This window comes from Papio anubis, chromosome 14 (genome assembly GCF_008728515.1).
Source record: "Papio anubis isolate 15944 chromosome 14, Panubis1.0, whole genome shotgun sequence".
Classification (NCBI taxonomy): domain Eukaryota; kingdom Metazoa; phylum Chordata; class Mammalia; order Primates; family Cercopithecidae; genus Papio; species Papio anubis.
The window spans coordinates 9,036,866-9,060,609 of record NC_044989.1 but is presented as its reverse complement, the minus strand read 5'-3'; the positions used below and the strand labels follow the sequence as shown (position 1 = coordinate 9,060,609).

General features: G+C 45.8%; 1 protein-coding gene across 6 annotated transcripts in view; it reads right to left on the bottom strand.

The window, feature by feature from the left end:
- The window catches only part of ASAP2 (ArfGAP with SH3 domain, ankyrin repeat and PH domain 2), a 199,285-nt gene that overhangs the window by 172,083 nt on the left and 3,458 nt on the right, over positions 1-23,744 (bottom strand). Inside the window, exon 1 of one of the 6 annotated variants that reach the window (XM_021924558.2) lies at positions 22,001-23,107. The exons of the other annotated variants lie outside the window; for them this stretch is intronic. The gene's annotated coding sequence lies outside the window, so the exon portion shown is untranslated. Of the gene's footprint in view, positions 1-22,000; positions 23,108-23,744 lie in introns of those variants that run through there. 6 annotated transcript variants of the gene reach the window in all.

The window sequence follows — 23,744 nt, the reverse complement described above, 5'->3', positions numbered from 1 at the left end:
CGGGGATGATGACAGTACCTAGCCACAGGGTTGTTGTAAGGATTAAATCCATTTAACATGTGTTAAGCACTTACTGCCTGGCACACAGTAAGTGCAATATAAGTGTTTGTTAAACATAAATGAGTAAATGAGCATATTTGCCCATGGCCACACAGGTATCAATTAGCAAAACCAATATCTGAGTCCAGGTCCAGCTGGCTTCCAAGCAGATGCTGTAATCACTACACAGGTTAAGATATAACATGAGCTTCTGAAGCGAATGAACCATTTCTTATCCATCTCTGCATTTCCTGCAAAGAGTACTGGTCCCAGGCCACCATACACCTTTTATAAGTGTTACTTAAAAAGTAAAATCTGAAGAATTTACAAAAAGCTTTCTCTGAAAAGAGATTATAAAACACTAAAGAACTACCAGAGCCCATAAAGGAAAAAAAGCACAAAAAGCATGAAAGCCTCTCATCAAGGTAACAGTCTCATCTAGACCTTCCATTCTGAGGATGTTTATTCTGGAGACCTCAACATACTATGGCTTCTCAATTCCTTCACTATCTGATAAGACTCTTCAAAGTCCCGGCATAATACCAGCCTTCATTGTAATTGTCACCCAGACATCGATCATTATCACCAAAGCAACCACCAGGGTTAACCTCCCAGCCTCCTGGACAGTAATTAGATGACTCAAACTGTTTCAAAGCTGTATCTCTGGATCTCTCTACCACAAAACTACTTTGGTCCCACTGAGCAAAAGAAATACAGAGCACAGACCGGCAGCATTCTCCATTCCTAAGAGGCAGCAATTTGGAAACAATAAAGGAAATCCTTGGATTCCTGCTGGCAATAGATACAGAACTAAACTGCAGCTAACCTGGAATTCCTTCCTCCAGAAGGGCAGGGCAGCCCCTCGGTACAAGGGCACAAACATAATTTGTACTTTTTTAAGGATCTGCACTCACTAATTCAACTTTCAAACCATTACCCTCTAAGAATCAAGTCCCCATGGCCAGAGAAACAAGCTTTCTATGAACCAATGACACCAGAGCTCTGGGAACAGCGTGTCTCACTCCCTGTAATCTAAGCTGCAGTTGCTTGTCAGTTTTATTCATTCAACAAACACATATTAAACATATATGATGTGCCCGGCGCAATTCTGGGTGCTGAGGATGCATCACTAAATAAGAGTCAAAAATCCCTGCCCTCAGGAAGCTTATGATCTAATGGGGAAAAGGGGAGATAGAAAACAAATTAAAAATATGACAAGTTATGTGCTAAGTGAGGTGGTTAAACAAATCAGACAAGTTCTCTGCACTCCTAAGATCATAGCTTGTCAAAGAGAGACAGTAAATAACAGATACAGACAGTATAATGTGGACAGTCAGCCACGAAAGGGGTATGCGGGCACAAAGCCCTCTAATGTGGCCTCCAAGGAAGGGGCGCTGGACTGAACTTCACAGAATAGGCAGGGAAAGAGGAAGAGCAGGGCGACTCCACAAACAGAGGGACCCCCTGTGTAAAAGGATCGGGCGCAGAGCAGTGAGGCACGTTGACATAGAGGACAGGCGTGGGTGGGATGTAAGATGGGGTGGGAGGGAGGAAGGGGCCAGATCAACAAGGGAGAAGGACCCAGAGTCTGGTTACTTTCCAAAAGGTCAGGGAAGTCACCGATGTGTCTTCAGCTCAAAAGTTAAACAGCAAATCTTTAAGACGATCACCATGACCTCAGTGGGAGCAGAGGCTGTTGAATGCTCTGGTCGACAAATGACAGAGGCATCCACTGCAGCCGGAGGAATGGAGAGAAGGGGCCAGATCAAGAGAGATGGAAGCAGGAGTTTCACTCACAGGATAAGATGGGCAACTGGAGCAAGCCAGGCAGACTCACAGTTGCCACTTCCCAAAGGGTCCACTGGGTCAAGTGGGTGGGAGGGGCACAGCCCAGCTCTCATTCCTCACCTGCTGCAGGGAAGGGCCAGGCTGTCAGGTGACAGAGCTAAAACCTCAAGGGTGGCATGGGAGATGGCACAGAGAGGAGAGTCTGCAAAGGAAGGCATGGCACAAGGGCTCCAACTAGCAGAAGGAGCATGGGAACACAGCATGCAGATGCCAGGCACACCCAAGAGTCAGGCAGACAGCAGGCCCACTGCTGTGGGGGAGTCTATGAGCAAGAACAGGGCCCTCTGACAGGAGGAGGAACAGGCAGGAGCAGGCCGGGGTGTGGCGGCACCCAGGCATCTCAATGGGCACGCACACACAACAGAGCTGGCGGCCGGGAGGTGGCAGCTATGTGGCATGACCAGCGACCGCTCACTGGCATCTCAGCGCATGGGTAGCAGGTACCGAGCCATGACGCAAACCCAAGTCTGTCAAAGCCCAGGCTGTTGCCACCATACCAGATGCTAAAACTGGGGCTTAAAGTCAGATGTGACCTAACTTAAGCCCTAGAGCAAGTCCCTCCTGGTTGAGGTCAGAGGAGAGCTTGGCTGGGGAGAGGAAGAGGGCAGAGCCTGAAAACCCGGTGAGGAGTCAAGGAAACTGTCACCTGCTCCCTGGAGGTGACAAGGTCCTGGCTACAGGAGGGAGTGAAGGGAAAGGATTCACCCCAGCAAACCCTTCCAGCAGAGAGAAACACCCAGCCACTGCCTTTCCCCCATCCATCCTGCTGGCAGGAAGCACAAAGGCCTCTTGCCCAGGCTGGCATAAGAAGAAAAAGGAAGGAAGTGGCCTGGGGAAAGTGACCGACATAGAACCGCAAAGCAGCCGAGCCTGGGCAGCATCTGCCCTCCAGAAACAGGCAGGGGTTTGTGTTGCCAGGAAGCAAGAAGCTGGACTGTGCCCTGCCATGGAACCAGCCCAGGGCCTCCCTCACACACCTCCCAGGTCACACAGGACCCCCTGGCCCACGCTCCTGTGCAGGCAGACCCCAACTCTGGGTTTTATTGCTATTAAAGACATTGCCGCTCCCCACACCACTGTTCTAATCAAAACCCTTATAAATCTGGTCTGCTTAAAAGGGCTTCTCCAGCGACTAGAAAATGCAGGCGTTTTCCTAACAACCTTCCTTCAAAAGGTGAAAAAACGTCCTTGCCTTCCACATATCTGCTCTTACTCCCAGTTGTGATGGAAAACATGGACCGTCCTCCTCGCCAAGCAGCTCAGGGGATGCGCGCACCTCATCCAGCACCTCAGTTCTGGGGGAACCCAGGTCTGCACAGACACTGCTCCTTCCCTCCCACACCCCTCCTGCAGGAGGCTGAGTCTGCCCAGGGAAAGCAGCTTGCAGACCAGCTGTGGGGCTGCCCACTGGGGAATCAGTCTCAGCACAGTTTTCTCCTGCAGGTTCCAGGCCCTGGGCTCAGGCTGTGGCTTCCAGAAACTTCGGCTTGGGATACTCGCCTGCCAGAGTCAGGGCTGCACTGCTCAGTCTTGTAACCCAGGCTCGCAGTGGTGGCAGGCCCACGCAGCCCCTCTGGGTCCCCATCACTGGTCCTCTGGGTCCCTGGTCAGACCCTGAGCGAACAAGCACTGTTCACTCCCGAAGGTTATGACTGACTTGGTGTTGCCAATAGCAACTGCCTCTGTATCCTGACACATTTATCACACCATATGGTAATCAGCTGTTTACATATCTGTTTATTCTGAAACTGTGAGTGCCTAGAAATCCAGGACTCCCTCTTTACTCACATCAGCGAATGCCCCATAAAAGTCTGGGGCCTTTAATGCAGAATGTAAAAGAAGCAAACATCATCATCTCTTCCTGCAGAAATCACGAAGCTGTCCTCAACCCGCAGCTTCTTTACCTCTTGAGCGAGGCTAGGACCTTCCTTGCTCCATACATAAACACACATCTCTACCCCAGCCCACTGACAACCACCAGGGCTGCAGAAATCAGCAATCACTCCAGGCCCACAAATGACCCCAACACCTCAGCCCACCCACAGTTTACGGAGGACAGGAGGGGCACACACCTCCAGGGCCAGGCACTTCCTTCGCGTTCTCCAGACAGCCTGTCTCCCCTTCTTAGGCTCAGGCACTTTGTCCCCTTGCAGAATGCTCTCTCCAGTCTCCCTTCGCTGTCAACTACTCCATCACTTACTCAACCAATTCCCTCTAGTGCTGTGTGCCCAGCCCGGTGCCTAACGCAGGCAATCCTGGCTGCCTAACGCCTGCATGGCCTTCCAGGCTCCACTGAGATTCAGGCTCCCACAGAAAAGCAGCCAGCTCAATACTGGCCACATCTGCCCCGCTCCTCTCTAGACAAACACTAGGCCTCTCCTGCCAGGCCAGCAGTGCCCAAGGGGGATGGCCATTTCTCCTGTCTCCTTTGTCGCTGCCCCTGGTGCCCAGCTCAGCGAGAGGCTGGATGCACACTACTCAGGTTGGTTCATCAACAGACAGGGGAAACCCCTCAGTCCAGGCTCAAGTGAGGTCAAAGGGTGAAGACAACAGAGGTGGGGCTGAGGTTCACTGCAGTGGGCACCACTGAGCAAAGTCCATCCCCAGGGCAACTGCAAAGTCCACCATGGAAGCAGCACCAGCCACCTGCCCCCGCCACCGGCTCTGCAGGTATGCCCTACTGTCTTTAGACCTGTTGGGTTTCTTTGTTCCTGAAGTGAAGCATGAAGATGTGCGGGGGGCCCACATCTGTACAGATGTTTAGTATATCTGTACTAAAACTCCGCTTCTCTGCTGAATCCTGTCTCTATCCTGATTGTCCACTTTCCGCCCTCAGCCCTCAACTGCCAGGCCCCTACGCGGTAACAAGGCAGGCACGGCCTTCGGAATGGAGCCCGGCAGCACTCCCTCCTAAGATGCCGGATCTTCCACCTCTGTGGAGTCGGCCCGTGAGGGGTGCTTGAAGCTGCTGGAAATGTTACAGAAATTTGGCAGGAAATAGGACTACCAACACACCTCACTATTGTGATGACAAAACTAAAATTTCAGTTATATAGCATTATTTAGGAAGAGTGCCGTTCATAATTTCTTGGCCAACTGAGCAGCATACATTTACATATATTAGGTATCACCAGAAATAATTTGCATTTGGGTGTGCCAGTTCACATACACATTCTGCTGTCCCTTGAGAGTCTGAGAAATTCAATGCTCCAGAGGCACCAGTTTCTTGCCTCTGTGACGGCCAGATGGAAAGAGACCATTCATTTGTACATCATACATGAACTCTGCTCAGGAAGAAGGGGGGCGCTCACTCTGCCAAGCATAACAAAAACACATCAACTATCAGCTCCCAAATGGGTTTCCTCCTCCTGTGGCCATCCAGTCACTCTTCCCCAAAGAAAGAGACCAAAGACCAAATATCAAAACATAGCAACCAAAAGGAATGAGAAGAAACGGAGAATGTGATTATAGACTCAAAGACTGGAAACCACTTAGCCATCATCTCAAATCTTTCTCTTCTCAAGGATAACACCAAGTGAGTGGGCAGGATGTGAAAAAAAGAAATATGCATTGTAACTGGAATACTCACCATGACAGATGACATAAGTATATTTTTAACACTGAAGGAAGATATGATTCTCTCAAAAGGATGATTCATTCCAATGATAAATAATTCAAGATTATGACTTCTCCAAGGTTATATGGCCAAAGAGTATGTCCTTATCAACCATATACCATGAATTATGTCTCAAACTAAAATTCTCGAATTCTTAAAACCTCATATTAAAAGATTCACCCCATTCCATTTAAATTATAAATATAGATACACTCATAATGTTATCTAGACTATTCTCTCCAATCTCGCTATTATCTGGTTATTATGAATAAGTAGTACCTTTTGCTGGAACAGCTAATACCACTAGTATTAATGGCAACCAGTACTATTAACTCTCTTCTGATGTAACATGCAAATATTTCTAAGTTATCTATCTTCACTAGTCATTTCCAAAGACAGTAACATGCAACAAACAATGCATATACAAACCTTGAAATCCCTGTTCAAATAAAGAGGCTGGTCAAAAAAGTTTCTAAGCATAGAGAATCTGTGTATATGCACATGTACTCACAAATACCTTACCCACATATTTTTTTAACTCAGTAAAATGGTTACTGAGCACCTCCCAAATACTCAGCTGGTTCTGGGTTACAGAAAGATCATTCATTGAACAAGAGCTGTAAGATCCTGGTTAAAGTCTCAGGGCTACCACTTACCAATTATCTTATTTTACAGAGCCATTAAACCTCTGTGATGCTGTTTCTCAGCTGTAAAATGTGCATGAGCCCTGTCCCACCCAAACGGTGCTTGAAAATAGCCTTATTTTGGCCGGGCGCGGTGGCTCAAGCCCGTAATCCCTGCACTTTGGGAGGCCGAGACGGGCAGATCACGAGGTCAGGAGATCGAGACCACCCTGGCTAACACGGTGAAACCCCGTCTCTACTAAAAAACACACACAAAAAAAAAACTAGCCGGGCGCGGTGGCGGGCGCCTGTAGTCCCGGCTACTCGGGAGGCTGAGGCAGGAGAATGGCGTAAACCCGGGAGGCGGAGTTTGCAGTGAGCTGAGATCCGGCCACTGCACTCCAGCCTGGGCGACAGAGAGAGAGACTCCGTCTCAAAAAAAAAAAAAAAAAAGAAAATAGCCTTATTTTATAAATAAAAATGAGAGCTTATTTTAAAAAAAGAAAAAAGAGCTCTTGCCCTCAGGAGTCTGCAGTTTGGTTTTAGGAAGTAAGAATACAAACACAGGAAACAAGCCCGCCGTGCAAACGGTGCCCTTGCTTTAGAGGAGGCTCACTGCTGAACGACACAGGCAGAGCCGGCACAACACTCAGGCATCAGGCACTGCAGGGCACAGGTGCGCACAACCCCAAGTCCCCCTCTTCACAGAGCACGTGCCCTTAGGATTAGGGGCTGAGGGTACAGCAGAGGCCAAGCACCCTGAAAATGCAGGAAGTAGGGATAATGGAGGAAGTGGGGACAATGGAGGCTGCTAGTGAGAAATGAAGACTTCTCAAGCCCAGCAGGGCTGCAGACTGGATGGCAGATGAACAGGATTCCACATCCACAGGAGACGAGGATCTGGAATATCCTCTCACACATCCTTCCCTCCCGCCAGGGAGCAGGACCTGAACACCTGGACTGGGTCTGAGCTCCCTTACCCTTCTAGCTGGGTGACACCTCTGCTCCACCGACAACAGCCTATCCCAAGCCATGGTGCAACCCCCCAGCACGCAGGAGAAGGGAATGGCTCTTGACTGACCAAGGGAGCCACCTGCAATCTCTCTCCAGACCTCCCGCCTTTCTGGTCCCTGGGTGAGTACTGGGAGAGAGATCACAGGCTGGTGATGTTAGGCCAGGGAAGGGCACACTATTTGCTAGACTGTCAATGTTTTTAGTGGACGGACAGCATGCTCATTGTTCTTCCAGGCTCCCTGTGACCTGTTCCCCATGTCCTCCCTTCCAGGGATTAAGAGGGAGGAAGAAGTGACACAGGACAGTCCTCCCCACGGCAGCCTGAAAGGACCTTTGTGCAGAGGCCAGCATCCAGGGCAGGACAACCTCAGCAATCCTCCCAATTCCCCCTTTACCACAAAGCCCTTCAGCAAGCTGGACGTTAAAATTACAGAATCCCTAAGCTGGAAGGTACCCTTGAAGTCATTAAGGAACATCCTTAGATCAAGAAATGAGGCAGAGGTATTTGGGGAAATAAGGAAATAAAAGCTCAAGAGGGGCAGAAAGTAGACCCATGCCGAGTTCTGCACGGCCTCAGGGAGGTGACCCCGCCCCCTGCAATAGGCATGGCAATTACTATGCATAAGGGTATACAGTCATACAGTGTGCTTTACAGAAAACAGATACTGAATGAATAAATGGTTGATCTTTTATTCGTAAATGGTAGGTTCCTTAAAAGTACAGGTAAGATTGGATTTTTAAGAGTTTTATTATAACACTGACTTCTGGTGTACAGCATTATCATCTATGTGGCCAGTCAGCTGTGGGACTTCAAACAGCCGACCTTCTGAGCCCCTCTTATGTGCCCCAGGGTGAGACTGGCTTGCATGAGGCAGCACATAGGACACAACCTCCGCCTTCAAGGAGCTTATCCAATGACATCTCCTCCCTGGCAGAACCATTGTTTCTCCTTTCCTCCAGCCCATGGACGCCTTCCAGGCAGGAACTCCGCAGAACCCATGGCTGATATGGAGCAGTTGCTCTACGGAAGGAGGAAGGGAAGGAGGAAGGCTGGCCTGAACATGGCAACCACACACCAACCAACCCCGGTGACAGCACAAACTAGAAGATGAGGAGTTGCCACTTAACTTCCCTGGAATTTGTATTCCCTATGCCCTATACTTAACTTCCCTTCCTTTGTATTTCCAATGCCCTAATCCAGACCCTTACAACCACTTCCCACGGCAGTGGCCAATGCTTCCTATTGGTCTCCCTGCCCCTAACCTTACCAGCCTGCTCCAACTCCCCCAGGATCCCAAACCATGCCAGGCCAGACCTCCCAAGCCCAGCTATGCTCATGTCACTCCCCTACGCAAAAGCCCTTAATATTTTCCCACAACCTTCTGAATCAATTTCTGACTGACATGCTCAGCCCTCTATAATCCAGCTCTGACCCACCTGTCACCTGGACTTACTCATGACCTCAGAGGTAAAATCGGGACCACAGAGGAAAAGGCAAAAGTACTTGCTTTCAGTTAATATACATTTCCTAGGGAAGAAAAGGCTGCTTCCACAGCAGCAGGTCCCTGGGTAACTACAGCAAGCAGAATGTCTAAACAGGGCCATGCGTCCTACAGACCACTAGACAAGTGTCTTTAAGGTTCCTCACAACTCAGTATTCTGGCCCAGGCTGAGACAGACCCTGGGACAGAGTAGATCTGTGAGACATATCTACCCACACTCAGAGCTCTAACCAGGGTTGGGACAACTTTTTCTATAAAGGAGCAGATGATAAATATTTTAGGCTTTGCAGATTGCACATACACGGTCTCTGTTGCATCTTCTTCTGGGATTTTGTTTACAACCCCTAAAAACCATTTTAAAAAACCATTTTTAGCTTACACTTTTTACATACAAAAACAGGCTGGAGCTTTGCTGACCCTGCCCTGACCAAACAGGGACAACCCTGGGTAAGCTGAACCCCATTTGCAGTGTTCCAACTTACGCACCTTGACTAAACCTAGCCCTCCCATCCCCTCCTTTGGTGAGACTCCCGCTCTACAGAAGACAAGAGAAGCCAGGACCACAGCCCAGCATGCAAGGAGCGTGACAGCTGCGGGCATGACCACCGTGCTTCCCAGATGTAGAGTACTCTGCTTCTGAGCACAGACATCCCAGGTCTGTCCCAAAGATGGATCAACGGATGGACAGAGATGGATAAATGGACAGATGGATGGATGGATGGATGGATGGATGGATGGATGGATGGATGGATGGATAAAAAAGGACACACAAAGAGAGTCAGAAACTAATTGCTTCAAAAATTCAGAAAAGAAATTTGTTCTGATAAATGAGGAGTGTTAGGGAAGGTTCTACAGAAGAAAAGATATGATTAATTATGTTTTTCAAAGAAGAAATCAGATATTAATTGGGATGGTATATAGAGTGGAGAGTTCAATCATCCTTAAAAGATTTTCCTGCCTCTCTAATTGTTTCAAAGGATGACACGACAACCTTGATTTTGCAAACCAAAACGGATTTATTTCCAGGCATACAGCAATCCTTTGAAAGAGAAAGGTAGGAAATCACAAAATCAACAAGATTAGCAGGACCTTGACAATCAACAAACATTTTCTGACAATTATGTATGCTAGGCATCATGTTGGGATTCAAAGAGAAGTAATATCTAGTCCCAACACTAGGCACACTCGGTCTGGTATGGCAGTTCCAGAGGAAAACTAAAAACTGCAAACGGGGGGATCTCTGGATTTGGAAGCTTCCTGACCCTAAAAAGGAAGTGCCAGAGTATTCAGAGGTCAAGCAGGAAGCCTCCTGCTTGGCAGCAGTCACTCACTGGGCAATCCTCCCTTCCCTCACACTGCTCAGCAATGGTTGTCCTCATCAGGTTAGGCTATGTATCCCAGAAAACATTTCCATGTTATTCCACCAAGGCCCAAATTCCATACTAAATGCCTCATTTGGGCCAACATTAAATGAAGGAATTGTTCTACAGAAATTAATTTTCTCAGTGAACTCAAGCTCATCAAAATTTGCAAAGCAAAGTTCAAAAACTATTTTCATGGATACTATCCTCAGCGGATTACGTACACCCCAGCGCACCAAAGCAGAGGATGCTGATTTTGACTATTCTTAACGACCAACCTAACATCAATAAACACAATCTGCTGTGGCTTAGTGAGACCTGCAGGAATTCCAGAGTAGGAGGTGGCCCCACCCTTCTAAGCTGGTCTAACTCTTCTCTCTCCCCCTCCGTCCTACTGGCCTCAGCTGTAGGGCACGGGGTCCCTGCTGTTCCCATTTCACTACATGGTCTTTCTGGAAGCCTGAGGATGACATGACCCTGAATTACAGGGAAACAAAATGGGCTTTATAGCAGCTACTTTCTACTTCACTGGGGGTCTTTTTCTGTTTACTTCCAAGTCTAATGCACGCCCTATGACTGCCAGCTTATTCCAGCTAATAGTACATTTTCCTTTGAAAAAACCATTAACAAATTTCTGAAACACACATTTGCTGACACTGCTACTCCCTAATTCACACCAAAATCTAACAAAGCATCAGAACCCTATAGCATTTCACGGCATATTAGGGGCAAAAATGATGCCTGCATGTTCCAGATAAGGCTTCACTGACTTAGTATACGGACACTTGAAGGATCCAAGAAGGTTCATAAATTAAAAGAACAAATAAAACAGGGCCCTTAAGAGATTTCATATCAGCTATGACTAAAGCAATTTTGTCATAAGATCAATCAAATCTCCTTTACTTCGCTCTGACCATAAAGAGAACTGTGCACTTCGAAAATTAAGCTCCTTCCAACATTGCTATAGAAGATAATAAATCATTTTTAAAATATAGAACAATAAACCCAGTTCTAGAAAACTGAGGGGAGTCAGAGTGGTAGGAAAGGAGGCCAACTTTAAATGTCATCACCAAAGCAGTCGCTTGCAAGTGTGACTTGAGAGACGCAGGAAGGCCTCTGCCTAAAATCCCAAATTAAAGCAGGACTCTTGAGTCTCCTCTGGATGGAATAGGATCTTTTAAAGAGAAAACCCAGGCCCTGGAGGTTCTGGAAACAGAGGAGAATTTTAAGCTTTGGACACTGATGAGGTTCCAGCATAAGCATCCCAGTCCCAAGGGAAAAGGCGGGACCAGGAGTGTAGACAATGGAAAGAAGGAAGATGGGAAAAGGTGAAGGACCATTTCTCCTACCCATGATTTTTACTGTGGGTGATCCCTGCTGGCGAACACACCCACCAGTACCTCTTCCAAATCAAAAGCACGCAACCTGGCAGGCTGTGACCAAGGCAAACCAAAGCTACGGGTTCTGACAGCCCAATGCTCCAGTAGTGAACACACCTCATTCCTATTTGCCAAAAAAGAAAAACAAGAGAATTCACAAGGTGAGAAAAAAAAACCAGAAATCTCAATAATTACCTTTTGTCAAGAAGTGAGCAGTCTCCTGTGGGGACCAAATCAAGACAATGTTGATAGAAAACAATCAAAACACCAGCCACACTCACCAGCAGAAACAACAGCTTGGAAAGGGTTTGCTATTGCAGAGAACATAGGAGGCCTGGCTCTAAGCCTCCTGAGTGACTACCAAGCACCGTGGCCAGACAAGGCAAATATCTAAAACCCATTTACAAATGCAAAACCATTTCCACTAACTTCCTTTGTAACTAAAGACCAAGCAAGCAAATCATCCCATTTTATCAACATGCCCAGAGGCCAAATAAATAAAACAAATTAAATACAAGAAACTGCAGCTTACATAAAAACTGATTTTTAATACTGAAGTTAATTAATACAGTTACTGAGCACCTATTCTGTGCAAATCACTGGGCATTTAAAGATGATTAAGAACTGATCCAGCAAGCAGAAAAGAAAAAGAAATAAAAGGTGCTCAACTTATTAAAGAATAAACAAAACTGTCTCTATTTGCAGATGATATTTTGCATATTAAAAATCCTAAGGAATACACATACGTATACACAAAACTATAAAAGACAATAAACAAATTCAGCAAATTGTAGGCCATAAGAACAATATACAAAAAGTTAACTGTATTTCTATACACTAACAATGAATAATCCAGAAATGAAATTAAGAAAACAATTCCACTCACATCAAAAAAAAGTACTTAGGAATAAATTTAACAGAAATGTAAGATTTGTACATTAAAAACTACAAAACATCACTGAAAGAAATTTAAGACAAGAAAATGAGGCCGGGTGCAAGTGGCTCACGCCTATAATCCCAGCACTTTGGGAGGCAGAGGTGGGCGGATCATCTGAGGTCAAGGATTCAAGGCCAGCCTGGCCAATAGGGTGAAACCCCATCTCTACTAACAATACAAAAATTAGCCAGGTGTGGGGGCGGGCACCTGTAATCCCAGCTACTCGGGAGGCTGAAGCAAGAATTGCTTGAACCCAGGAGGCAAAGGGTGCAGTGAGCCAAGATCGCACCATTGCACTCCAGCCTGGGCAACAGAGGAAAATTCCGTCTCAAAAAAAAAAAAGAAAAGAAAAGAAAAGAAAATGAAAAAAACTCCCAAGTTCAAAGATAGAAGATGTTATGATAGATTGTTAAGATGTCTATACTCCCCAAATTGAACTACAGTGTCAACATAACCTCGATGAAAATCTCAGCTGGCTTTTTTGCAGAAATCGAAAAGCTGATCCTAAAATTCACATGGAAATGCAAGAGACCCTCAATAGCCAAAACAATCTTGGAAAAGAAAAACAAAGTTGGAAGACTCATACTTCCTGATTTCCAAACATACCGTAAGGCCTATAATTAATTAAGGCTTTATGGTACCAGCATAAAAGATAGGCATAAAGATCAATGGAACAGAACTGAGGGTCCAGAAATAAACCCATATATCAAAAGTAAATCAATTTTTAAAAAGGACGCCAAGAGAATTCAAGAAGAAAAGAAAAGTCTTCCCAAGAAATGGTGCCAGGACAGCGATATATCCACAAGCAAAAGAATGAAGTTGGACCCCCACCTCACCTCATATACAAATATTAACTCAAAACAGATCAAAGACCTAAATGTAAGAACTGAAATTACAAAATGGAAGAAAATACAGGTGTAAATCTTTGTGACTCTGTATTACACAACCAAAGGAAAAATGACTATTCTGGATGTCATCAAAATTAAAAACATTTGTCCTTTGAAGGACACCATCAAGTGAGTGAAAAAACCATCTACAAAATGAAAATTATTGGCCGGGCGCGGTGGCTCAAGCCTGTAATCCCAGCACTTTGGGAGGCCGAGGCGGGTGGATCACGAGGTCAGGAGATCGAGACCATCCTGGCTAACATGGTGAAACCCCGTCTCTACTAAAAATACAAAAAAATAGCCGGGCGAGGTGGCGGGCGCCTGTAGTCCCAGCTACTCGGAGGCTGAGGCGGGAGAATGGCGTGAACCCAGGAGGCGGAGCTTGCAGTGAGCCGAGATCGCGCCACTGCACTCCAGCCTGGGCGACACAGCGAGACTCCGTCTCAAAAAAAAAAAAAAAAAAAAAATGAAAATTATTACTTGCAAATTATATATCTGATCCGGGTCTAGTGTACAGAATATATGAAGTAATCTGACAACGCAACAATAAAAAGACAAATAATCCAATATAAACATGGCAAAGGCTTTGAATAGACAGTTCTCCAAAGAAGATACGCACAGCCATGGGCATGTAAAACAATGCTCAAAATCATTAGTCATCCATCACAGAAAGACATATCAAACCCACCACTTCACACCTACTAAGATGGGTGTAATAAAAAAGACAGACAATAACAAGAGTTGATAAGGATGTGGAGAAATTGGAACCCTTACACATGGCTGGTAAAAACGTCATGTGGTGCAGCCTCTTTGGCAAACAGTTTGGCAGCTCCTCAAAAAGTTAAACTGACTTTAAATAAAGTTTAAGTTTAAAAAGTTAAAGTGACTTAGCAATTCCACTGCTAGGTATATACCCAAGAGAACTAAAAATGTATGTCTACACTAAAACTTGTAGTAGAATATTCACAGGATTATTCATGATAGCCTAAAAGTGGAAGCAACCCGAATGTCCATCAACTGATGAATGAATAAACAAAATGTGTCATACACATATGACAGAATATTATTCAGCCATAAAAATAAATAAAGTACAAATCCATGCTATGATTTGGATGAATCTTAAAAACATTAGGCTACATAAAGGAAGCTGGACACAAAAGGCCACATATTATATGATTCCATACATGAAACGACCAGAATAGGCAAATCCACAGAGACAGAAAGTAGATGAGTGACTGCCAAGGACTCGGGTACAGGGGACTAGGGAATGACTCCTACTGGGTATGGGGTTTCTTTTTGGTGATGAAAATGATCTGGAATTAAATAGTGGTGATGGCTACACAACTTTGCGAATATACTAAAAACCACTTAGTTGGACACTTTAAAATGGTGAATTTTATGGTATATGAATTATATCTCAATTTTTTTAAAAAAGCAACAACAACACAAAGTAAGTTTCTCAGGATGCTATAGAAAGGTTTTTTCAAAAATAAATAATTCAACTTGAGGATATGATTCAGCGACCATGTTGTCTTTTCAGGGCTATCAACAAGCCATTCCTGGCTGATTTTTGTTCCTATCACTTATTCCAGGGCCTTTTCACATCCAGTATATATGAATACAAAGAACTATGGAATTTTTAGGTCAGGGAGGATGGTCAGAGAACACCTAGTCCAAATCTCTCATGTTAGAGACCAGATACACAGTTAACTGGCTCACAATAAGGTGACCTTGTAACTCCGATTCCGCCCTCCTAACTCCCTGGCTAGGTCTTTCTGCTCCACAACATAAATACAACCGAACCACACGGCAAACGTGAAAACCACTGCTTCACAATACAGAGGACATCTTCCAACGATGAGAACACTGGCTCCCCGCAAAATCTAGGGAAGCTCACTAGATATAAGAAAATCAGTATTTTCTTAAAGTTCAACAGTCCACATTACTCAATGACCACAAAACCTGGTGATCATCACTGATATAACCTGCTTTTCACCAGAGAAGCAAAGCACAACAAAGTTTTAATTAAGAGACCAAGGAAAGCAGCAAAGACTGCAAAAAAGACCGCTCCGAGGCAAGACGGATGGCAAACAACACGGCCTCATTCAGCCCAAACTCAAACCGGCAAGGCACCCATTGGGATTCCAGCTCAAGTACCAACCACCACATCAACTCCAGTGATACCTGCAAGGAGAGAATCTTCAAAGAAGGTGATGAAAGAGGTAAAGTTCACTCTGAGCTCTAACTTCTTAGAAAGCATAAATATTAATAGCCAAGATAAAGAAAAAACCAGAGAAGGTGACCAAAATAAGCAAGGGTGTCAAGAGGCAGGGGAAGTGTTGCAGACAGCAGCAGACATGGAAGGTCAAGAGCTGGAAAGACTGGACTCATCACATCCAACCCTCCGTGTTACAAATGACGAACTGGGGCAGGACCACTGAAGTCACCTGCTCCAAGGTCCAAGAGCTGGTAACAGATTCAGGCTATCAGGGGAATACAACACAAGGCCTTAACATTCTCCCTTTCTTTCAAAACCTCTCCAAACTCCCCTAACTGTTAAGAGGGAGCTGACTTATCTCCACCCAAATCTACCTAGACATGCCACATCCATGATTCACCCTTCAGTGGCAATCTCAAAATACAGTTTGCTGAAACGAAGGGAATACTCTTACGGGTCTGGGTGGCTCCTAGTCCTTTTCATACAGTGACAGTGTTCTTGGCCCCTCAGCTCTAAGGGGGCCACTCGGTCAAGATCAAATTAATAAACACCTCTGATGCTAAGTGCCTCCCCAGGGGTTAGTGTCTGATGACCTCCAGGTAATCACATTCAGCAACAATGGGGACTGCAGGTGATCAACGACCATCATTACCCTGCACTAAGGAAACCCACAGAAATACCTACAGAGAAATCTTCCCAGGCAACAGCAAGACTGGCAGGTGAGGCATTAAAAGATCAACAGGAGGGGACCTCCTCCACAGCACTGGGATTCTTACTCTATCAATTGCTGGTTGTGGAACGTGGAACCTGGAGGCATGTCCCTATAGCACCAACCTCAAGACTATTGAGGGGATCAAATCATCAGTTTAAAACACAGCACAGTCCTTAACACAGAATTAAAGCTCAGAGAAATGTCAGCACTGTCACCATTATTGTTTTCATTAAAAAAAAAAAAAAAAAAAAAAGCCAGGCGCGGTGGCTCATGTCTGTAATCCCAGCACTTTGGGAGGCCAAGACCGGCGGATCACGAGGTCAGGAGATCGAGACTATTCTGGCTAACACAGTGAAACCCTGTCTCTACTAAAAATACAAAATAATAGCCCAGCGTGGTGGTAGGCGCCTGAAGTCCCAGCTACTCGGGAGGCTGAGACAGGAGAATGGCATGAACCCGGGAGGCTGAGCTTGCAGTGAGCCAAGATCATGCCACTGCACTCCAGCCTGGGTGACAGAGCGAGCCTCTGTCAAAAAAAAAAAACCTCTAAGAAGAACAAGATTTCTTCTGAGAAGCTGGGGAAAGAGATCCCGACAATCCTGACTGCCTGGCTAGAATCCTAAAAGACAAGGGAATTCATCATGAGAGAGAACTGTCTTCATCAACCACCTGATTTTACTGAGAAAGCCATCTTCAGCATGGAGTGGAAAAATGACATCATTAATAACACCGTTGGCAGGGAAGGCCTCCTGCCAGGGTGTCAGCAATGCCCCTGGCCACTCCGCTCTGCGGGGCTGGGCATGTCGGCAGAGCAGTGAGGAGACGAAAGAAGAACAATTTCTGTAGCAAGGAGGACAGATGAGGCAAACAGGAAATGAGAAGCAACAAGGATTTGCCAGAAGCACCCACTCAAGCAATGCAATAGCTGCAACTTTCTAACACTAACAGCAAAGGAGGGCGTGCTGGCTACAGAGGCTGCAATACCAAGGGTCCTGGTTGGCACAGGCTCTACAGAGGCTGTTGGCTGCTAAAAGAAATAGCAGACTCTGGTGTCAAAATGCTTGATTTGAATGAATCCTGGCTTCATCACTTCCTAGCTCCATGAACTTGGTAACGTGGCCTAATTTCGCTGGACCCTATAGCATTTTGGTAATAACTAAATGAGTTAATAATTGATATATGTAAAGAATTTAAAGCATGCCTGGCACACAGTAAGTGCCCCATAAACGTTAGAAAAGACAAGGGGGAGGCTGGGCATGTTGGTTGGCTCCTATAATACCAGCACTTTGGGAGGGCAAGGCAGGAGGATCGCTTGAGTCTAGGAGTTCAAGACCAGCCACGGGCAACATGGTGAAACCCTCTCCACAAAAATTACAAAAATTAACCAGGGGCCGGGCATAGTGGCTCACACTTGTAATCCCAGCACTTCGGGAGGTCGAGGTGGGTGGATCACTTGAGGTCAGGAGTTCAAGACCAGCCTGGCCAACATGGCAAAACCCTGTCTCTACTAAAAATACAAAAATTAGCTGGGTGTGCTGGTGGGCACCTGTAATCCCAGCTAGTCAGGAGGCTGAGGCACAAGAATCACTTGAACCTGGGAGGCAGAGATTGCAGTGAGCCGAGATGGCGCCACTGCACTCCAGCCTGGGTGACAAAGCGAGACACTATCTCAAAAATAATAATAATAATAATTAATAAATAAATAATTAACCAGGAATGGTGGGGCACACCTGTAGTCCCAGCTACACAGGAGGCTGAGACAGGAGGATCGCTTGAGCCCAGGAGGTCAAGGTTGCAGTGAGCCAAGATAGCACCACTGCATTCCAGCCTGGGCAACAGAGCCAGATTTTGTCTAAAAAAAAAAAAAAAAATCAACTGACATTAACTTCAACCACACTCTGGATACCCCCAATACACTCTTGCAACAGCAGCATCATTTCAAATAAATACCCTCACCGAAAACAGCACACACTGCAAAGTCTCCCTTAAAATTCTGGGTAGGTGGTGCCCATGAATCTTCTGGTGCTTCACAATGGAACTTGCCCTGCAGAATCAAGGGCAGTACATGCCGTGTGAGACAAACAAGAAAGGCACAAATAGGAGAGCTGGGTTGTAGGACCCACCCAGCTCAGAATCCTAATTACAGGATTTAGAAGGTCCAATTCACAGCTCTCCTGAACTCTTGAGGCATGCACAAGTATATGAACTAACCTGTGGGATCAGATGAGAAGCTGCCAAGCCATAACCCCGAAAGAACAGAGGGCACCCCACGGATGTAAAACCACAGTGGATGGCTCCCTGCCAAGAGCGCTTCTAAACACCTTTAGCGCCTCATAATTCTAACACTGGCCTGAGGTGCAACTCGTCTCAGCTAGACTCTTAGAACCGATTCATGGCAATGACAGCATAATAATTACGAGATATAATAATTATATTTAACAAACAGAGTTGTTAAAGAATCCATCACTCTAAAAAAAAACTAGCTAAACAAAACTTACCATCAAGCCTGGAATTCTCAGTCTGAATTCAGGGGGTCCATAAACTTGGATTGGAAAAAAAAAATTTATCTGTATTTTCATTAGGGTCTAACTGAAATTTATCATATCTTTCAATTACAAATGTAAACAACACGTGCTAATATTATCAATACCTGCAACTCTAATAAAAGATACATGAATATTACATTACATTTATTAGAAATATCTCATATCAATATCTCAAATATCATCAATATCTCAAAATAAAGGTATTTATTAGACCAACCACAAAATCTTGTTACTAAATGCTTTAGTAAAGAAGCATTATAAGCATGGCAAAAACTTTTTAAATATTCTGCTAACTGAATTTCAATATACAGTCGTGCTCCACATAATGACATTTCAGTCAACAATGAACCACACACACGACTTCTCATAAGATTATAAGAGGGATTTTTATCATCTTTTCTATGTTTAGATACACAAATACTTGCCATATACAAATACTGTAACTGTGTCACAGTTACCACAGTATTCAATACAGTGGCATGCTGTACAGGTTTGGAGCCTGGGAGCAGTAGGTTCTTACCACATAGCCTAGGTGCCTACATGCCATCTGGGTGTGTGTAAAGTGCACTCTAGGATGTTCGTACCACAAAGAAATCTTTAAACGATGCATGTTCGTCATCAAGCAATGCATGACTGTAATTAGTTTCCTTTGAAATCTTATTTTGTTCTATGCATTAAAACATTGTCCTGAAGAGGCAGACCACCTTCACCAGAGTGTCAAAGGGAGCCATGGCACAAAAAAGGTTAACAGGATGAAACAGGACTGCAAATAAAACATGAGATTATTAAGTGCTTTATAAGGAAGGAGCTAGTCCTGTCCACATTTTTTTCTTTTTTTTTAAGACGCCCAGGCCATCCTGTCCACTTTTACATCCCTGGCACCTGGCATTGACAACATATGGTAGGGGTCCAATATACCATTTATGAGTGGAGAAACTCAATCAGTCAAATCCCTTCACAGAAATGACCATCATCATAAAAATACAGCCCAAGCATTCCAGCTCGGGTTGGTGGTCTGTTTATTCCAAGACATTGATGATATGATAAAAACGATAATGGTATAAAAAGCACCTGGAAGGGCAGCCAGGAGCAGCGGCTCACGCCTATAATCCCAGCACTTTGGGTGGGCGGATTACCTGAGGTCAGGAGTTCAAGACCAGCCTGGCCAACACGGTGAAACCCCATCTCTACTAGTACAAAAATTAGCCAGGCACGGTGTCAGGCACCTGTAATCCCAGCTACTCAGGAGGCTGAGGCAGGAGAATCCTCCTTGAACCCAGGAGGCAGAGGTTGCAGTGAGCTGAGATCGTGCCACTACACTCCAGCCTGGGTAAGAGAGCGAGACTCCATCTCAAACAAACAAACAAAAAAGACAAAAAGTACCTGGAAGGGCCCTAGCAATCCACTTGGAGGCCACATTACACAGAAAAGACATAAGCAAAGGAGGTAGGTTCAGATCATGGAACGTCACCTCTCTTTAGTAGGGAAAGAAAGAGGAGTGTTTGGGGACCTGAAATGGGGACAGCATCCCAGGTACCTGACAATGCCCAGAAATATCACCTGCTATAGTCTGCCCAGAAACAGCAGAGGGTCGCACGAGCAGACCCCTCTGTCCCAGTCTATGCAGCCATGCTTCTCTCTTTCCCTGGGCCCCAGTCTATGCAGCTATGCTTCAATCTTTCCTTGACTGACCCTGGAACTGGTCCCAACACAAGTCCTATACCAGTCACATCAAGCAGCACAGAGTTGGCCTGGATTCTGACACTAAGTAGCTCTAGACAGCACCAGCTTCACCGTGGGGATGCTAGGTCTGTTCAGAGGGCTTGGATGAATTGAGCTTGGCTGTTGCCTTGTTCGGGGCAGCTCTGTTGGGTCTACCTCTATGCCAACAGCACACAATCATGACAATCCATTAGAAGGTTTGGACCCCTCTTCTTGTACAATGGACCTCAATCGGGCCACTTACCACCATCCCCCCTGCTACCTCCTCGTCCAAGACCCTCTTGCCTGGATGACTACAATAGCCCCTCACGCAGCAACTGGTCTCCCTCTTTCCTTTCATGCCCTGCTAGTCTATTTTTCCCTAGAACCACCACAGTGAAGTCTTTAAAATGTAAATCGGACCATGTTATTCCCTGCTGAAAACCCTTCAACAGCTTCCCATCACAACAGAACAAAATCCAAATTCCTTCCTCAAGATGGACAAGGCCCTGTGTGACCTGGCGCTGCCCACCCCTCTGCCCGCTGTCTCTCATCCTTCTCTCCCTCACCCACTCCCCCCCCACACCCTGACCTTCCTTCAGTCCTTCCGTGATCCCGCCCATTGGCATTTCAGGGCCTTTTCCCAAGCTGTTCTATTCCCACATCTTCTGTGACTGGCTTCCTCTCTGCATTCCAGCCTGCTCAAATGTCACCTCTGCAGAGAGGCTTTTCCTGATTTTGGTTTCCTAATCTCCAGAACCACTTTGTATCTCCATGATATGCATGACTTTCCTTTACAGCACTTATCAACTGCCTAAGGTTATGTTACATAACTGTCTATCAGTGATTATCAACCCTATTTGGGAGGAGCCTTTAAAAAATGCCAAGGCTCCAGAGCCCGCCCGGACCAATTTAAGTCAGAATTCTAGGGAGTGGAGCCAGGCAGCTCTGCTTCACAAACGCCCAAGCAACTCCAGTGTGCAGCCGGGGTTCCGTCTAGAACAGTGCTTCGTAAGCTCTCACGTGCCTGTGGTGTATGTGGGGATGCTGTAAAAATTCAGGTCCTGGGTGGAACCTGGGGCTCTGCATTTCAGCAAGCTTCCAGGGGATGCCTCTGCTGCTGGTTGCTGAACCAATATGGTAGCCACCAGCCACATGTAGCTACTAAGCAGATACGGCAGCTGAGAGCTGGATTTGTCTCAGGCTGCCTCATCAGACAGTGCAGGCCTAAAATGTATGTATATGCTCCACAAAGGAAGGCACTGGCGCCTGGAAACATGGGGTGCACGGGAAGAGTTAAGGATCACTCCAAATTCTTGGTCTCAGCAGCCCTCTGGAGACCAGGTGACTGTGAAAATCCCACCACAGAGGCTGAGTTGGCTGCCACCTCAGGACTAGATTAATATTTACCTAAGGCAGGGAGGCAGGTACAAAAGACCACAATGAACCAGCTTAGTGCCTTAGCATTTGGTAACTCACAGGTAACTGCCTGGACTTCAAGACTCAATGGCACGACATCATACAAGGCCCTCCCTCACCACAGCCCCAGGCCCTGGGACCCCTTGCACCCTTGCACATCCACAGGACTCCGGGCATTCCTACAGATGTGGTCCTCACATTTTTTGCACTGATTTATTTACAGGATTAGGATTCTGTTCCTCTTGCTGGACTGCAGGTCCCTTCAAAGAGAGAACATATTCTTCCTGGTGTTCTATTCCTGCCACCTCACACATAGCCTACCACACTGAAGGACTCAGGAATGCTGAGTGCATGGCAGGACCTGGAACCCACGAAGAGTGGCATCAGTACTTCTACCATTGATCCTAAGAAGGAAACTGAATTCAGCATTCACCGGAGGGCAGGGAGGAAGGCTCACATATGAAGAGAAAATGGCTTCCTTAAGTGATTCAAAATTTTCTGAAATTCAAATTTCAGAACACAGTTTAAAACGTGGCCCTGTTTGACCCATCAAAGCTCACTTCCAAAAACATGAATGCTCTGGGCAAGGAGGTGATGTCCTTCTGAAGACAGCAAGAATCTGTTCATCTGGGGACTTGGAGGAGCTGTTTTTCAAACAAGTCACAAAGGGCTAACATTCAGAATCACATTCTTGCCAAAAAGCACGTAGGCCTGGTTCCCACTGTTGCTGCTAGGAGGGGTCTGGTCCCATGGACGGCAGGGCCCCTGGGAGCCGGCAGGCCCAGATGCTCACCCCACCCCTGCAGTTAGAACCCTGTGCTTATGACAGCAATGGGATTGCCAAGGTAACCAAGGACAACAAAGTAGAGAATTACGGCCCCGGAAGGAAGTAGATTAAATTTTAATACTTACAAGTCAACATCAAATTTATTTTTAAAACTACATCAATGCCAAATAAGCAAGGCAGAATGGATGGTGCTATAAAGGAGGGTCTAACTAAAAACACGAATATTCCAAATATGTATACAATTTTTCCCTATTTTGAGAATATTTCAAAGTGCCCAGAGGCTCCAAGAAACCAAAAAAAAGAAGAAGAAAAAAAAAGAAACAAAAAAACCCTCACTTTTCAAATTTCTGTCACAACTACTTATTTTTCCATTATTTCCAAAAGCACAGGACAGACTCTGGTTGCAGCACCAGACTTTGCTAAGTTTGCTAAAATTGTACAAAATGATGACTTGAACCAGAGAAGGTGGTCAAGTGAAAATTATAAAACACAGGTACGCTCTCACCAGCTGTCAGGACAACAAACTTTTTTTTTTTTTTTTTTTTTTTTGAGACGGCGTTTTACTCTTGTTGCCCAGGCTGGAGTACAATGGTGTGATCTTGGCTCACCGCAACCTCCACCTCCTGGATTCAGGTGTTTCTCCTGCCTCAGCCTCCCAAGTAGCTGGGATTACAGGCACGCACCACCACACCCAGCAAATTTTGTATTTTTAATAGAGACGGGGTTTTTCCATGTTGGTCAGGCTGGTCTCGAAATCCCAACCTCAGTGATCTGCCCGCCTTGGCCTCCCAAACTGCTGGGATTACAGGCGTGAGCCACCACATCTGGCCTGACAACAAACTTTTAAAAAATACACACGGGTTAACAGATACACGATAGTGTTTCATTCACTCAACCATTCAGCCATTCAGCCATTTCCCTGACACTTCCCCCATGTAAATCCCACCCTCACTCTAAAAGCCCTCACTGGGGCCTGTGGACTCACTATATAATCCGGTAACCAATTGTCTGGCAGTTTCTGTGCTGTGTATTATCTCACTAAAACCTCACCCCAATCCTCTGAAGTTGACAGGTATTATTACCCAGACTTTAAAGCTGAGGAAAATGAGAAAATGTTAGGCATCTCACTCAAGTTCACTCAGCTGGCAAGTGGTG